The sequence below is a fragment of the Pungitius pungitius genome, chromosome 10, assembly GCF_949316345.1.
Source record: "Pungitius pungitius chromosome 10, fPunPun2.1, whole genome shotgun sequence".
Lineage (NCBI taxonomy): Eukaryota > Metazoa > Chordata > Actinopteri > Perciformes > Gasterosteidae > Pungitius > Pungitius pungitius.
This window is the reverse complement of record NC_084909.1, coordinates 16,672,740-16,687,374: the sequence shown is the minus strand read 5'-3', so window position 1 is coordinate 16,687,374 and position 14,635 is coordinate 16,672,740. Positions and strand designations below refer to the sequence as shown.

Here is a 14,635-nt window from a genome sequence, read left to right as displayed (position 1 = left end):
GGAAGTGAAATCGACCAGAAAAAAAGAAAAGAAAATGTCAGTTAAAACCATTCAGCTGGGGCAATTCAAACAGGCCATTGATTTTCTTTTAAATCTTTAAAAAAGTGTCAAAAAAAGTGTGCAAAGGATTCAGTGTGCGAAGGCCAACAGTCCCTGAGTGGGGAAAAAAGTGATCCGACGGATCCTTTTCATCTTATATGCACACAGAAGGGAGGAATCCTTTGGGGTAAATTGTAAATGGACTGTACTTTTTATAGCACTTTTCTATTCTTCCAACGACTCAAAGCTTTCACTATCTGTCTCCGTTCACTCTTTCACATACATCTATACCCTGATGAGAGGAGCTACTATACAGGGCGCCGCCTTCCTATCAGGACTAAATATGGTTCATACAGGTAAGCATCGATTTGTTTTTTCTTTACCAATGACATCAAATTAAATTGTGGTTTCCTCTATATATTACAGGCCTGTAATTACAGTTTCTCAATGTTGAGGTTGTCTCAGGGATTTTTTATTGCCCATTTGACTCATTTGGAGGTTTTTTGCCAGCCTCACCTGCTGCCTCCTGTCCATCAGGAAGTTAGTAATCCACTGACAGGTGGAGGTTGGCACAGTGAGGGGGGAGAGTTTGGGTTCAAGTAACCTGTTTTCCAGGTGGGAGAACATCATACATCAGTTACTCAAAGGATTCCATCAAAATTGACGTCAGGAAGATGGACCTGCAGTCGATTATCCTGTGATGGTCGGGAGACGTCGGGGGTCTCCTGTAGTTAGTGAGTACTTACAGGCCTCTCCACACTGACGACGAAGGTTAGTTAACACCCTCCACCCTCGTTCCATCTGTAGGTCTCCTCTTCAGCCCGAACAGGCTGCCTGAGTCTTTCAGTGAACCAGACATTATTGTTGTTGAATGTATGCAAAAGGTTTTAATCTGCACACACATGTCCTCACTAAAACTGATGTATGATGTCACCGTGTCACAGTTAGCTCGTCCAGGTTTGTAGATGCAGCTAAAAAAAAACTATCGCAATCAACACACAAAAGCAGGACTGTTGCTCCAGGTTTACCTCATTGGTCCATCTCTTCACAGTCTTGACCACAGGCTTTGCAGATTTTAATTTTGCCCTGTAGGTTTGGATAAGATGAACCACACAGTGATCACGTAGTCCCAAAGCTGCACGGGGGCAGAGTAGTTTGCATCCTTCATTAAAGTGTAGCAATGGTCCAGAGTGTTTTGTCCCTGGAGCTACACTTAATATGCTGTTTGGCAGTTATTTGCTGAGGTTTGCTTTATTGAAGTCTCCTAGAACAATGAGCAGGAAGTGTGGGTGCTTTAGCTCCATGTTGGTAATCTGCTCAGCCAGGTGTTGGCCCGAGGACAGAATGAATGAGGAACTGAAAAGGCTAAAAGGGTATGCACTGTGACATCGTGACACAAACATTCAATAATATAAAATCTGATTCTTCCTCCCCTTGTTTCCTTGACAGAGACGTTCTTAATGACGCGGTCATTAAGATTGGTAAACTACAGATGCGTAAATTAGCCTGTGACAGTTTTCTTTACAACCTGTAATCAACGGTAACTGGCACTGGTATCTTGAGAGCAATGTGGAAGGTAAAATAAGTCTACTGTCTTTAAAGAAGGAATAATTGATCATTTAGAAAAGACAGAGTATTGTGACAAAACAAGGAAACAGCTGTGAGTTTTAATTCATAGATAGTACATCTGTGTAGTATATGCCAATAAAAATGGTGATATTGCATTGCTAAAATCGCTAAAATAATACAAACCAATGTTACTGATACTCGCCGTCAAAGCAAACAATGCCAGTTTTTCAAGGATTGCAATTAACCACCTCGTATTGCTCAGGCTGAAGAATTGGCCCAAAGAACCCTGGACAGTGGGTGAGGGGTGGCAACGTTCACACGGGACACGGGTCTGTGGCTCCATACTGTGTCAATGTCAACCTCTGTAAGCTGCCCCAAAATGGTGCCTCCTATACTCCCAGGGTAGAGGAAGACTGGCCCTTATAGAGGAGGGACTGTAGAAACAGGAGGCACAGGGTCTTGCACCGGGGTCCTGTTCAAAATGGCACACCAATCTGTTTTTGTCGGGCGGGTACATCACGGCCTGGGATTCAGAATAATCGCTTTGACCGATTTTATATAACCACCTAGCACCCAGTCCGGTTTTGTCATGGCCAGGTCCTTAGTTGAAGGCATCAGGGATTAGGATGCCAAACCCGGCGCTTAAGTTGCAAAGAGAAGTTCCTCTCATTGTAAAAGAACGCATCAGAGGCAATGGCCTAAAGTATCTTGGGTATCTTGACCCGGAGCGGTGGTCTTATCCGTCAGGGAGAACGTTTTTAGAGAGAACGAAAGGATTTGGCTTTTAACAAGTAGCATAGCATTTATTTGCAAGGACTGTGCAGTTGTATCAAAAGCCCCTACCTGTCACGTGTGCTTGCACGTTCATTGTTGCTTACGAACGTACGGTGGCCGAGACGGTTTAACACCGTCTTCTCAAGATGTGGCGTGTGAACTAGCTGAAGTGCATGTGTCTCGAAACGCTGGTTACCGTCGTCAGAAAATTGAGGAGCCAGGTAAGCATGAACATCTCTGCTGGCCGCCCAGCCCCAAGCTTGATCTCCATGCACATCACTCTCTGGAGTTTCGCGGCTTTAGCCCGCTAACACTTAGCTAAACTGAGACAACTGAGCTAAACCAAGGAAGCGCACCCTCACCGAAGCGTAAAATAGTCGTCGCGGTCCGTAACAAGAATCAACGCTGCCCCTACAGTGACCGAGCAGTCTGGGTCTGTGGATGATGTAATCATGACACTTTAATAAGCGCCGTTATACGGGGTCTGTTAGGCGCATGCGAATTAAAATACATATTATCACCAACATTTTCGTCTCGTATCGTATCATTAACGAAAGTTAGCTTAGATTTAGTCATAGTTTTTATTTAAGTCTCGTCTTATTGATTAACGAAAATAGTTTTCGTACTAATCATTTTTGTATGAGTTCTTCCACTTGCGTATCCCATGGAATATAAGTCTTATAAGTATATAAGTAAATTAAAACAACAAACATCTACATCTCAATTCAGTCACTAAGTGTAAGGAGGCGCCGGATACGGAGGGATCCATTTGCAGTTCTTTATTAGAGTATCAGACAGGCAGGGTCAAAGACAGCAGGCAGGGCAATGTAGGACAGACAAGATCGTGGTCAGCGGGCAGGCAGGGGTCGGGGCAGGCAGAGAGAATCACAGTCCGATAAACAATCCGAAAGGTCGTGGGCAAGGGGCGGTCAGCAATGGAGTACGGTCCGTGGTCAATAAACAGGGATCAAGACAAGGGGAAAACGCTCAGAAATGACAGCCGGGGCAGAATCAAGACTTCGCAGTGAGTGCGTGGGTGTTCGTGGCTTTTGTGTGTGTGTGTAGATGAGGTGCAGGTGTGTGTGTAATCAGTGGTGTTGCGCAATCAGTCCCTGGCGTGAAGCATGATGGGAGATGGAGTTCAAAACCAGTTAGTACTCGGGGGAAGGGTCCCTCTGGTGGCGAGAGGAAGGCGGTACGAAGGCCTCCTTCGTAACAGAGCCCCCCCCCTGTGAGCGGCTCCTGACGCGAAGAGGTACGCGGCGCCGGGGTCTTCCGCGGGGCCGAGGGGCCGGTTTCTCCGGGTGTGCGCGATGAAACTCCTCTGTGAGTGTGGGACCAAGGATGTCCTTAGCATTCTCCCAGGATCGCTCCTCCGGCCCGAACCCCTCCCAGTCCCCCAGATATTGGAGGGTCTTGCCCCGGCGTCTGGAGTCGAGCAACTCATGCACACGGTAAACCTCCTCGCCGTCGACCAGGATGGTGGGAGGAGGTTGTGACGTGGCTCCCTCCTGCAGCGCTCCCCTCGGGCCCTCGGCGGGTTTTAGCCGGGAGACATGGAATGTAGGGGAGATACGGTAGTTGGCGGGTAGGTCTAATCGAAAGGATACAGGGGTAATTTGCTTCTTAATTTGGAATGGACCCACATACCTGGGACTGAGCTTGCGACATGGGAGTCGAAGTCGGAGGTCCTTGGCGGAGAGCCAGACCCACTGTCCGGGACCGTACTGGGGACCAGGACGACGGCGACGGTTGGCCTGATCCTCCTGGCGTCTACCGGCGTGGAGGAGGTGGGTGTGGGCCTGGTTCCAAGTCTCCTCGCTCCTCTGCAACCACTCTGTAACGGAGGGTAGGTCAGTGGGCTCACCTGACCACGGGAATAGCGGAGGCTGAAAGCCCAGGATGCACTGGAACGGAGTGATGCCCGTGGCGGGTTTGACCAGTGAGTTCTGGGCATATTCGGCCCAGAATAGATATCTGCTCCACTCCGTCTGTTGTTGCTGGCAGTATGAGCGGAGGAAGCGGATAACGTCCTGGTTCAGACGCTCAGTCTGCCCGTTGGATTGTGGGTGGTACCCGGAGGTGAGACTAACGTTGATGTTGAGGTGTTGGAAGAAGGCGGACCATACTCTGGAGGTGAATTGGGGTCCCCGGTCTGACACTATGTCCTCTGGTAGTCCGTAGAAACGAAAGACCTGGTTGCAGAGCAGTTCCGCAGTGACTAGGGCGGTGGGAAGTTTGGGTAGCGGGATGAGTCGGCAGGCCTTGGAGAATCGGTCCACGATGGTGAGGATGGTGGTATGTCCTTGCGATGCGGGTAGGTCGGTGATAAAGTCTATGGCAATATGGGACCAGGGTCGTTGGGGTATGGGTAGAGGTGTTAGTAGGCCGGCTGGTAACTGTCTGGGAGTCTTGGAGGTGGCGCAGTTTGCGCAGTTCCGCACGTGTCGGGAGGCGTCAGGAGTTAGAGTGGGCCACCAGAAGCGGTTCTTGAGGAGCTGAATCGTGGCGGTGATGCCGGGGTGTCCGGAGCTCGGGGTCGAGTGCACCTGATCGAGGAGTCGTGCACGTAACGTCTCGGGAACAAAGAGGAGGTTTGCGGGACATTCGGAGGGAGGTGCTCGAAGAAGGTTCAGCTGTTCGATCTCCGTGATGATGTCCCATTGCACCGGCGCCACGAGCAAGCTCTCCGGAATGATGTTATCCCCTGTAGTGGATGGAACTCCCTCGGTCTGACGAGAGAGGGCGTCGGCCTTCGTGTTCTTGGAGCCTGGTCGATAGGTCACCGTGAACTGGAACCTCGTGAAGAAGAGAGCCCATCTAGCTTGCCGGGGTTCCAAACGTTTAGCGGAGCGAAGGTATTAGAGGTTCTTGTGATCGGTTAGGATGATGAATGGTTGGTTAGCTCCCTCCAACCAGTGCCGCCACTCCTCGAGTGCCAGTTTCATGGCCAGTAACTCACGATTGCCCACATCGTAGTTACGTTCGGCTGGGGTTAGTTTGCGAGAGAAGTAGGCGCATGGGAACATCCTGGCGGGCGTCACTTGACGCTGGGAGAGAATGGCCCCTACTCCGGTGTTAGAGGCGTCGACCTCCACTATGAATTGGAGCTCTGGGTCGGGGTGTCGCAGGAGGGGTGCTGAGGTGAACCGTGACCGTAGCTCGTCGAAGGCGTGTTGTGCCTCCTGGGACCAGTTGATGCGGTGTGTGTGGCGCTTGGTCAGAGCGGTCAGAGGAGCGGCCACTGTGCTGAAGTTTCGGATGAATCTTCGATAGAAATTGGCGAACCCCAGGAATCGTTGCAGTTCCTTCACCGTGTGGGGCACTGGCCAGTCCGCCACCGCCGTAACCTTCCTCTCGTCCATGGCCACCCCCTCCTGACTGATTATGTACCCCAAGAATGCCGTTCTGGTCTGGTGAAACTCGCATTTCTCTACTTTGGCATATAGCTGGTGTTGAATGAGTCTCTCCAGGACAAGTCGGACATGTTGGATGTGTTCCTCCATGGAGGAGGAGTAGACCAGTATGTCGTCGATGTAGATGATGACCCATCTCTCCAGCATGTCACGGAAGGTGTCGTTCATGAAGGACTGGAACACGAATGGGCTGTTCGCTAGGCCGAACGGCATGACCAGGTATTCGTAGTGCCCGCTAGTGGTGGAGAATGCTGTCTTCCACTCGTCCCCCTCACGGATGCGAATCAGGTTGTATGCGTTGCGTAGGTCTAGTTTGGTGTAGTATCGGGCCTGACGAAGTTGTTCGAGGGCAGCTGGGACGAGAGGCAGAGGGTATCGATACTTGACAGTGACGTCATTAAGTCCACGATAATCGATGCAGGGACGGAGAGATCCGTCCTTCTTCTTAACGAAGAAAGACCCGGCCGTTGCCGGTGACGTTGATGGTCGAATAAACCCCTTAGCTAACTCCTCCTCGATGTAGTTCCTCATTGCTTGTGACTCGGGTTGTGACAGAGGGAATATCCTCCCCCGATTGGACGATGTTCGGGGAGTTGGGCAGCCCTCCTCTTGCAGAAGGCCTCAGCGAGGTCGGCGTATTCCGGCGGCAGATCCTGTCCTGTTGACCCGGGGTTGACGGGTTCAGGAGAGTGATGAGGTGCACGGGGTACCCTGGTTAGGCAGTGGTCGTGACAGGAAGTGCCCCATTGTGTGATCTGATTCTCCCTCCAGGAGATGTGTGGGTTATGGGTGCGTAGCCAGGGCAGGCCCAAAATCACAGAGTGGTTGCGAGCCTGGATACAGTAGAATTTGATCCTCTCTGAATGTAGTGCGCCAACGCGCATGTTGATCTCCTCGGTGAGGTGTTGTATTCTTCCCTCCCCTAGCGGTCGGCCGTCCAACGCCTCCACTGTGAGGGATGAACCACAAGGATTAGACCTCAACTGGTGATTAATGGCAAACTCACGTGACATAAAATTCCCCGCGGCCCCCGAGTCCAGTAGCGCCGTGGTTGAGATAACTTTGCCCCGCACCAGCAGACGAATGGGTAGAGTGAAGCAGGAATTTAGTGTGCTAGATCTGGGAATCGCACTCACCGATTGGGGGTTGGTAGGGCGCACTGGACAGGCGACCCGCTGGTGTCCGGTTTGTCCGCAGTAGAGACACAGATGGCTCTGCAGGCGGCGTTCACGCTCCTCCCGCGTGAGGTGAGTGACACCTAGTTGCATGGGTTCAGGTGTGGTGGGGGTCTCCCGTGTGAGCCGGGGTGGATACCGGTTAGGACGCTGTGAACGAGTCAAGTTGTCGATTTGAATGGCCAGGTTGATGTATTTGTCCAATCCTCTTCCCTCGTCCCGACAGGCCAGTTCCGATTGTAGTTCGGCAGATAATCCCTTGCGGAACAGGGTCTTCAGTGTGTCCTCGACCCAGTTAGTTTGTGCCGCGAGTGTGCGGAAAGATAAGGAATACTCAGCTGCGGTCCTCCTCCCCTGAGTTAGTTCGAGCAGCTGCTCCCCGGCATTCCCGTGTTCAGTGGGGTGTTCGAACACGTTACGGAATTGTAGCAGGAAGCTGGCGAACGTGGGGAAGGTAGATCCGTCGGGTCTCCAAACGGCGGTCGCCCACTCCAATGCCCTCCCGGTGAGGAGCGAGCTGATGAAAGCTATCCGACTCGAATCCGTTTGATACATCGAGGGTTGTTGGTCGACGAAGAGTGTGCATTGGTGAAGAAAGCCTCTACACCTTCCAGTGGTGCCATCAAACTTTTCAGGAAGAGCCAGACGGGGGTTAATCGGCTGGTTTACGGTCGCTGGGGAGGCGTTGGAGGGAGGATTCGGTGGCGTGGCGCCGGCGTCTGCTGATACCTGTAGCCCGCGTAGTGCGTGCACTAGTTCCTCGGTGAGGGTGGTCAGACGCTGTAGCTGATGGTGGTGCTGGGCCAGCTGGGTGGCTTGAACGGAGAGCTCCGAGGACAGCTGTACGAGGCCTGCTGGATCCGTGGGGGGCGAAGTCTTCTGTAAGGAGGCGCCGGATACGGAGGGATCCATTTGCAGTTCTTTATTAGAGTATCAGACAGGCAGGGTCAAAGACAGCAGGCAGGGCAATGTAGGACAGACAAGATCGTGGTCAGCGGGCAGGCAGGGGTCGGGGCAGGCAGAGAGAATCACAGTCCGATAAACAATCCGAGTGGTCGTGGGCAAGGGGCGGTCAGCAATGGAGTACGGTCCGTGGTCAATAAACAGGGATCAAGACAAGGGGAAAACGCTCAGAAATGACAGCCGGGGCAGAATCAAGACTTCGCAGTGAGTGCGTGGGTGTTCGTGGCTTTTGTGTGTGTGTGTAGATGAGGTGCAGGTGTGTGTGTAATCAGTGGTGTTGCGCAATCAGTCCCTGGCGTGAAGCATGATGGGAGATGGAGTTCAAAACCAGTTAGTACTCGGGGGAAGGGTCCCTCTGGTGGCGAGAGGAAGGCGGTACGAAGGCCTCCTTCGTAACACTAAGGATGAAATAGAACAGACTATTCTATATTAAATACAAAAAGTTTATTTGGCCCAGTTGAACGATCAGTGTTAGCTGTGAGATACCAGCTCCTTTGTTGTGGAAAGCTGTGTGTTCAATTTTCTTCAATCATGGATATGATCTGAATTTAAATAAAGCATCTGTCCAGAATAGGGAACAGGCTGGAAGATATATGTTTATGTCTTTTTTACATTGACTTAATTCTGCCCAGGACATTTTAATATTCTTTCTTGGATTACAGTTCCAATGCCTCATTAAAGTCCCTGATGCTCAAAAAGTGACTAACCGCTGCTTTTATAAACAATCAAAGTCCTCCTGCAGAGAATTTAACAAGATCTATTCCACTGCACACTTAGAGGTTCTCTGCACATTTACAATATTATATAATTTACATGCTGGACGCCGTAGCCTTTGTTCGCCCCCTGGAGTCAAATTTTCCATTTGAACGCAATTAGACAATGTTGACTACATTCTCTGGCAAATTACACCCCAAGCAGTGGAGAAAGATTGTAGCTATTTCCTCCCGATTCAAAAACAAATCTCATTTATCTTGAGAAAGAAAAACTGAAATAAGAACCTGACACCAACACAACACTAACAACAAAGGCTCATCCACATGGTGCTGAATGTGTAAGTGTGAATTGGAAAATTTTCTCTGTGTGTCTATAGTTGAAGAGTAGAGCTGTGTATTTTTTCACACCTACAGATGGACATTGGACGATTCAGTTGTCAAGGAGCTATAAAATTGCTTGTTGAAAGGGTATTTGTGGGGATGGAGAGGTGGAGAGGGAAGGAGGCTGGTTAACGGGGTAACTCTTGAGTGGACCCAAGGGTAGAGATTCAACACCACATTTTATATACTAAATAACAAGATAGATTGGTCTTTATCTCCTTCCAAGGAAACCAGTTTGAGGGTTTTCTCATTTTGATGCACAGGATGTCAGTGCCTTATAGACTTGGGATTCCCACTACAACATACATTGCAATTGCTTAACAAAATGATTCAATGACTTTTGAAATCAAAAGAAAAATTGTTGATGCAATATTTTCAAGTTTGAGAGGAAAACTAAGAATTACAAAGACCTTCTTGTAAACACATCTGTGCACTCTAACAAACATTTACTTATGCAGGTGATTCTTGCAGGTGATGCTTGCGCAACTCTTTCCACTATAGCTCGCACAGAACTACAAAGAGTCAACCTTTAAACTCCAGGCACAAGAGATCCTCCTCTTCATTGAACCCTAGTGTTTCCTTTACCATTAGTATAACTGGGGCGCACCTCTATACCATGTACTAATAAACAAATTAAATATCTTATGTTATCTTGTTTACCCACGTAATGTCTTTCTCTACATACTCGTACTTTTACAACCCTCCACTGCTCTTTGTATCACGCACGGCGGAGTTCCGCCCTTATGCGCACAAAGAAACACACACAGTCACTACTCCTCGCCCCAAAAGGCGATGCCTAAATCGTGGCCTTCCCCTATCTGGAAAGCTGATCAACCTTGCACTGTGTAAAAGACTGCATTTACAGCACAGAGCCAAGTGACTGCTGAATGCAGTGTGGCACGATAATACATTTGTATTCTTATCTTTATAATGTAGAGTTGTACAGTGAAATCACAATAAAGGGAAGTAAGTCTGCGGGCCGTATGTTTGAAACCCCTGGTATAAAGTATAGTTCAAAGGTCCTGTTGGCAGGACTCAGAGCCTAACATACAACAAATAAAATCGACCAAAAACAGAATACGCTGGTTAATGGCACCAACAATAACAGGCAAAATGCCTCGTGTCAAAGGTAGATTAGCATGACAGAAAGAGGATTTTCAAAACCAACATTGAACATTTTACGTTACAATTTACAATATTTCTTACTTTTCTGAAGTGTGTATGAATAAGCCAAATTCATTGTACGGTTTTTTAATAAAAGAACATCAAGAAGCAGGATATGCAGCATATGACTTTCAAGATGAGATGTTAAAATGAGAACTAAAGAGAGAACAAGTTGAATACTTTCACCAGAAACTATTCCTGTACTCTACCGTAGTATATTTTTGGGCTTTGTCTGTTTTTATAGTTTCCCCTTGGATGTTAGGTCCAGAAATATCCCAAACTATAAGAAAATACAACAGACATAGACAGATACTTCCAAATTGTCGTCCTTCTTATTGTGCCATTAAATAACAGTCTTGCAAATTATTGACGACAATTACCATGCACAAAAGTAGCGCAAGCATGTTAATTTGGTTGGATTTTTTTTATTTTGCCATATTCTCAACTAAATACATGTGGCTAACATAGCCACATAGCCATAAAAACACATTTTTATTACCGTAAATCCTCAAATAAAGACCGGGATTCAATTAGAGCCCGGGCTTCAGATAGTAGCCGGGGGCGCGGTCGATACGGACAAATAAAGGCCGGGCCCCAAATAGAGGCCGGGGGTAAAAAAAATAAATTAAAAAAAACTTAAAAGTAAAGAGTATACTGCTGGAGGTAACATGAGAGCCCCTGCTCGTGAACTGGGTGGTCGCTGCCTGGGAGAAGCTGGACAAGGACATGATCCGAAAGTCCGTCAAAGTTTGTGGACTGACACTGAAAGATGACTGGAGTGAAGATGATCTCATCCATTGCTTCAAAGCGGACAGCCATGCGCCGCTGGTAGGGATGCGCTGGCGCAGCTCCGGCAGTGGGGGGAGGAGAACTGCATGCAAGTAGCCCAGGATGAGAAGAACGACAAGGAGGACTATACGCGCTAAACTTTTTTTTTGCAGAGTGAATTTTTGACTTGCTTGATTGTAATTGAGAACATTGGAAAATATCTGCAATTAACGATGTTTCTTAAGACTGACACCATGGTTTATTACTGATTCATTTCTAAATGGTTAGTCTCCAGAAAGTTGATTAGCTATAGGTCTACTGGTTTCATTCTACCGGTAGCCTATCGGTAAATGGTTGCAGAAAGTGCTAAACGCATATGCAATGAATGATATTAGCCTACTGTAATTATGCCCATTATTTTATTTATATAATACAATTCTATAACAGAAGATACCGGTAACTAATAAATAAAGGCCTGCCCCTAATACAAGCCTGCCCCAAATACAGGCCGGTGCGCTGTGCAGCCTATGTAAATAAAAGCCCCCGCCACTATTTGAGGATGTACGGTATGCCAGATATAACTGATTGTATTAGTAATTTAGTTTTGTCATTCTTTAACGAAAATGTCTTAACTATAATATTTTAAGGTTGTATATATTTTGATCACTCTGTTTTTAACATGCAGTTATTTGCCGTAATCTCCAGAGTATCTGGAACCCTGGCTGCCAGTGCTTTTACCGTTTATTTTAACCATCTTTTTTTCACAGTGTGAATAAATGTGGTGGTCCATCTCTCTGTAGAGTGCTATCAATATCACTTCCCTTCTAGATGATCCTTTGATTATCTACCCTGGGGAGAGAAATCAATCTGCCTGCTCCCAGTGCTTACCATAAGTCCTAGAAGTGCAGAAAACCGTGTTTGCCAGAAACGCTCCTGCACTTCATCTAAGCTGAGCTGATAAACCAATGATGAGTAAAGGTCTGGCAGGGGCCACCCTGTCAATATTAATGAGAGCAATATTAATGGAATGAAGTATACATACACATATATGTATGTGTGTGCATATGTACAGTAAGGAAAATAAGTATTTGAACACCCTGCTATTTTGCAAGTTCTCCCAATTGGAAATCATGGAGGGGTCTGAAATTGTCATCGTAGGTGCATGTCCACTGTGAGAGACATAATTTTAAAAAAAATCCAGAAATCCCAATATATGATTTTTAACTATTTATTTGTATGATACAGCTGCAAATAAGTATTTGAACACCTGTCTATCAGCTAGAATTCTGACCCTGAAAGACCTGTTAGTCTGCCTTTAAAATGTCCACCTCCACTCCATTTATTATCCTATATTAGATGCACCGGTTTGAGGTTGTTAGCTGCATAAAGACACCTGTCTACCCCATGCAATCAGTAAGAATCCAACTACTAAGATGGCCAAAACCAAAGAGTTGTCCAAAGACACTAGAGACAAAATTGTACACCTCCACAAGGCTGGAAAAGGCTAGAGCAATCATTAGAAAATTGAAGAAGCTGAACATGACTGTCAATCTCCCTCGGACTGGGGCTCCATGCAAGATCTCACCTCGTGGGGTCTCAATGATCCTAAGAAAGGTGAGAAATCAGCCTAGAACTACACGGGAGGAGCTGGTCAATGACCTGAAAAGAGCTGGGACCACCGTTTCCAAGGTTACTGTTGGTAATACACTAAGACGTCATGGTTTGCAATCATGCATGGCACGGGAGGTTCACCTGCTTAAACCAGCACATGTCAAGGACCGTCTTAACTTTGCCAATGGCCATTTGGGTGATCCAGAAGAGACATGGGAGAAAGTCATGTGGTCAGATGAGACCAAAATTGAACTTTTTGGTCATATTTCCACTAGGCGTGTTTGGAGGAAAAAGAATGATGAGTACCATCCCAAGAACACCATCCCTACTGTGAAGCATGGGGTGGTAGCATCATGCTTTGGGTGTGTTTTTCTGCACATGGGACAGGGCGACTGTGCTGTATTAAGGAGAGGATGGCCGGGGCCATGTATTGGGAGATTTCGGGGAACAACCTCCTTCCCTGAGACATGGGGTGGTAGCATCATGCTTTGGGTGTGTTTTTCTGCACATGGGACAGGGCGACTGTACTGTATTAAGGAGAGGATGACCGGGGCCATGTATTGGGAGATTTTGGGGAACAACCTCCTTCCCTCAGTTAGAGCATTGAAGATGGGTCGAGGCTGGGTCTTCCAACATGACAATGACCCGAAGCACACAGCCAGGACAACCAAGGAGTGGCTCTGTAAGAAGCATATCATGGTTCTGGCGTGGCCTAGCCAGTCTCCAGACCTAAACCCAATAGAGAATCTTTGGAGGGAGCTCAAACCCCAGAAACCTGACTGATCTAGAGAAGGTCTGTGTGGAGGAGTGGGGCAAAATGTCTTCTTGCAGTGTGTGCAAACCTGGTGAAAAACTACAGGAAACGTTTGACATCTGTAATTGCAAACAAAGGCTACTGTACCAAATATTAACATTGATTTTCTCAGGTGTTCAAATACTCATTTGCTTAGTTTAAAAAAAACTTGCAAAATAGCAGGGTGTTCAAATACTTATTTTCCTCACTGTACATTTCATATATTATTTATATGTTACATCTTTGTATATTTAAAGCACATTTTTATATTGATTCAAATGTATAATGCCAACTACATTTTTAACACTTTTAGGAAGGCTTAGGTTAATGATTAATATTCATAGATCCAAAATGAAATTGCATTAAAAATCCAGATTTCCAGAAGGCTAAAAGATTAAAAAAAGTTTTACTTTACTTTATTCATTAATATCATTTTAGTAATTTACTCTGGAATGGTGACATAAGTATGTTTATGTAACAATGAGTTACACATTTTTAGCATCGGTCCTTACAATCGATACACTGACTTTGTGTATAAAGTTAATCTGAATACATAAGAGAGAGTGGGGTAAAAGATAGAAATCTTCTTTAGAGCTTCTAAAATAGTCAAAATGTACAAACAACCATCTGCTAAAGGAAGCATTATATTTTGGGGGCTCTACATTGCATCATGAGGGCAAAGACTACACTGCACACAGAGAGGCCAGGCCATGTGTGCTTGGTCAAAAAGAATAAACAAGGAGTCATTGGAGAGGGTGCATCTATCCGGATATTTGTGGTTGTAATTCTTCCTTACATTCTTGCTGCTTTACATGAGACAATTATGTTTTACTGTGAGCTGGGAATGGGAATGTATACAGCATTTTCATTTAGATTGAGCAGTCACGGCAAATATAGGGCATCCTCAAAAGAGCTCATGGTTTTGCAGGAGAAAGTGGCCTGAAGCAACGTGACTTCTTTAAAAAATATATATTTTAGTCAGTTTGGGGGAAAAATATGGAAGCCCATTTCCGCCACAAAAAAAAAAGAAGGGTGAGAAAGTCGAAATTATGACTTAAAAAGTCGAAATTATGACTTAAAAAGTCAGGCGAAATTATGACTTAAGATATGCGCATGCGCAGCTTCCAAAGGTCAAACGGTTTTCTAGCCACTGACGATGTGCAATTATTTGACAAGTACAAAAAAACAGCCGTAAAGCCTTTAAGCTCCAGTAGCCGATGGCGTAAGGCATCCGTCCTGGATATGTTGTTATTTTGCTCGACATGGTTC

General features: G+C 46.7%; 1 protein-coding gene across 2 annotated transcripts in view; it reads right to left on the bottom strand.

The window, feature by feature from the left end:
* LOC119228322 (inactive dipeptidyl peptidase 10-like) overlaps positions 1 to 14,635 on the bottom strand; it is a 188,268-nt gene that overhangs the window by 94,485 nt on the left and 79,148 nt on the right. The gene's annotated exons all lie outside the window — the stretch shown is intronic.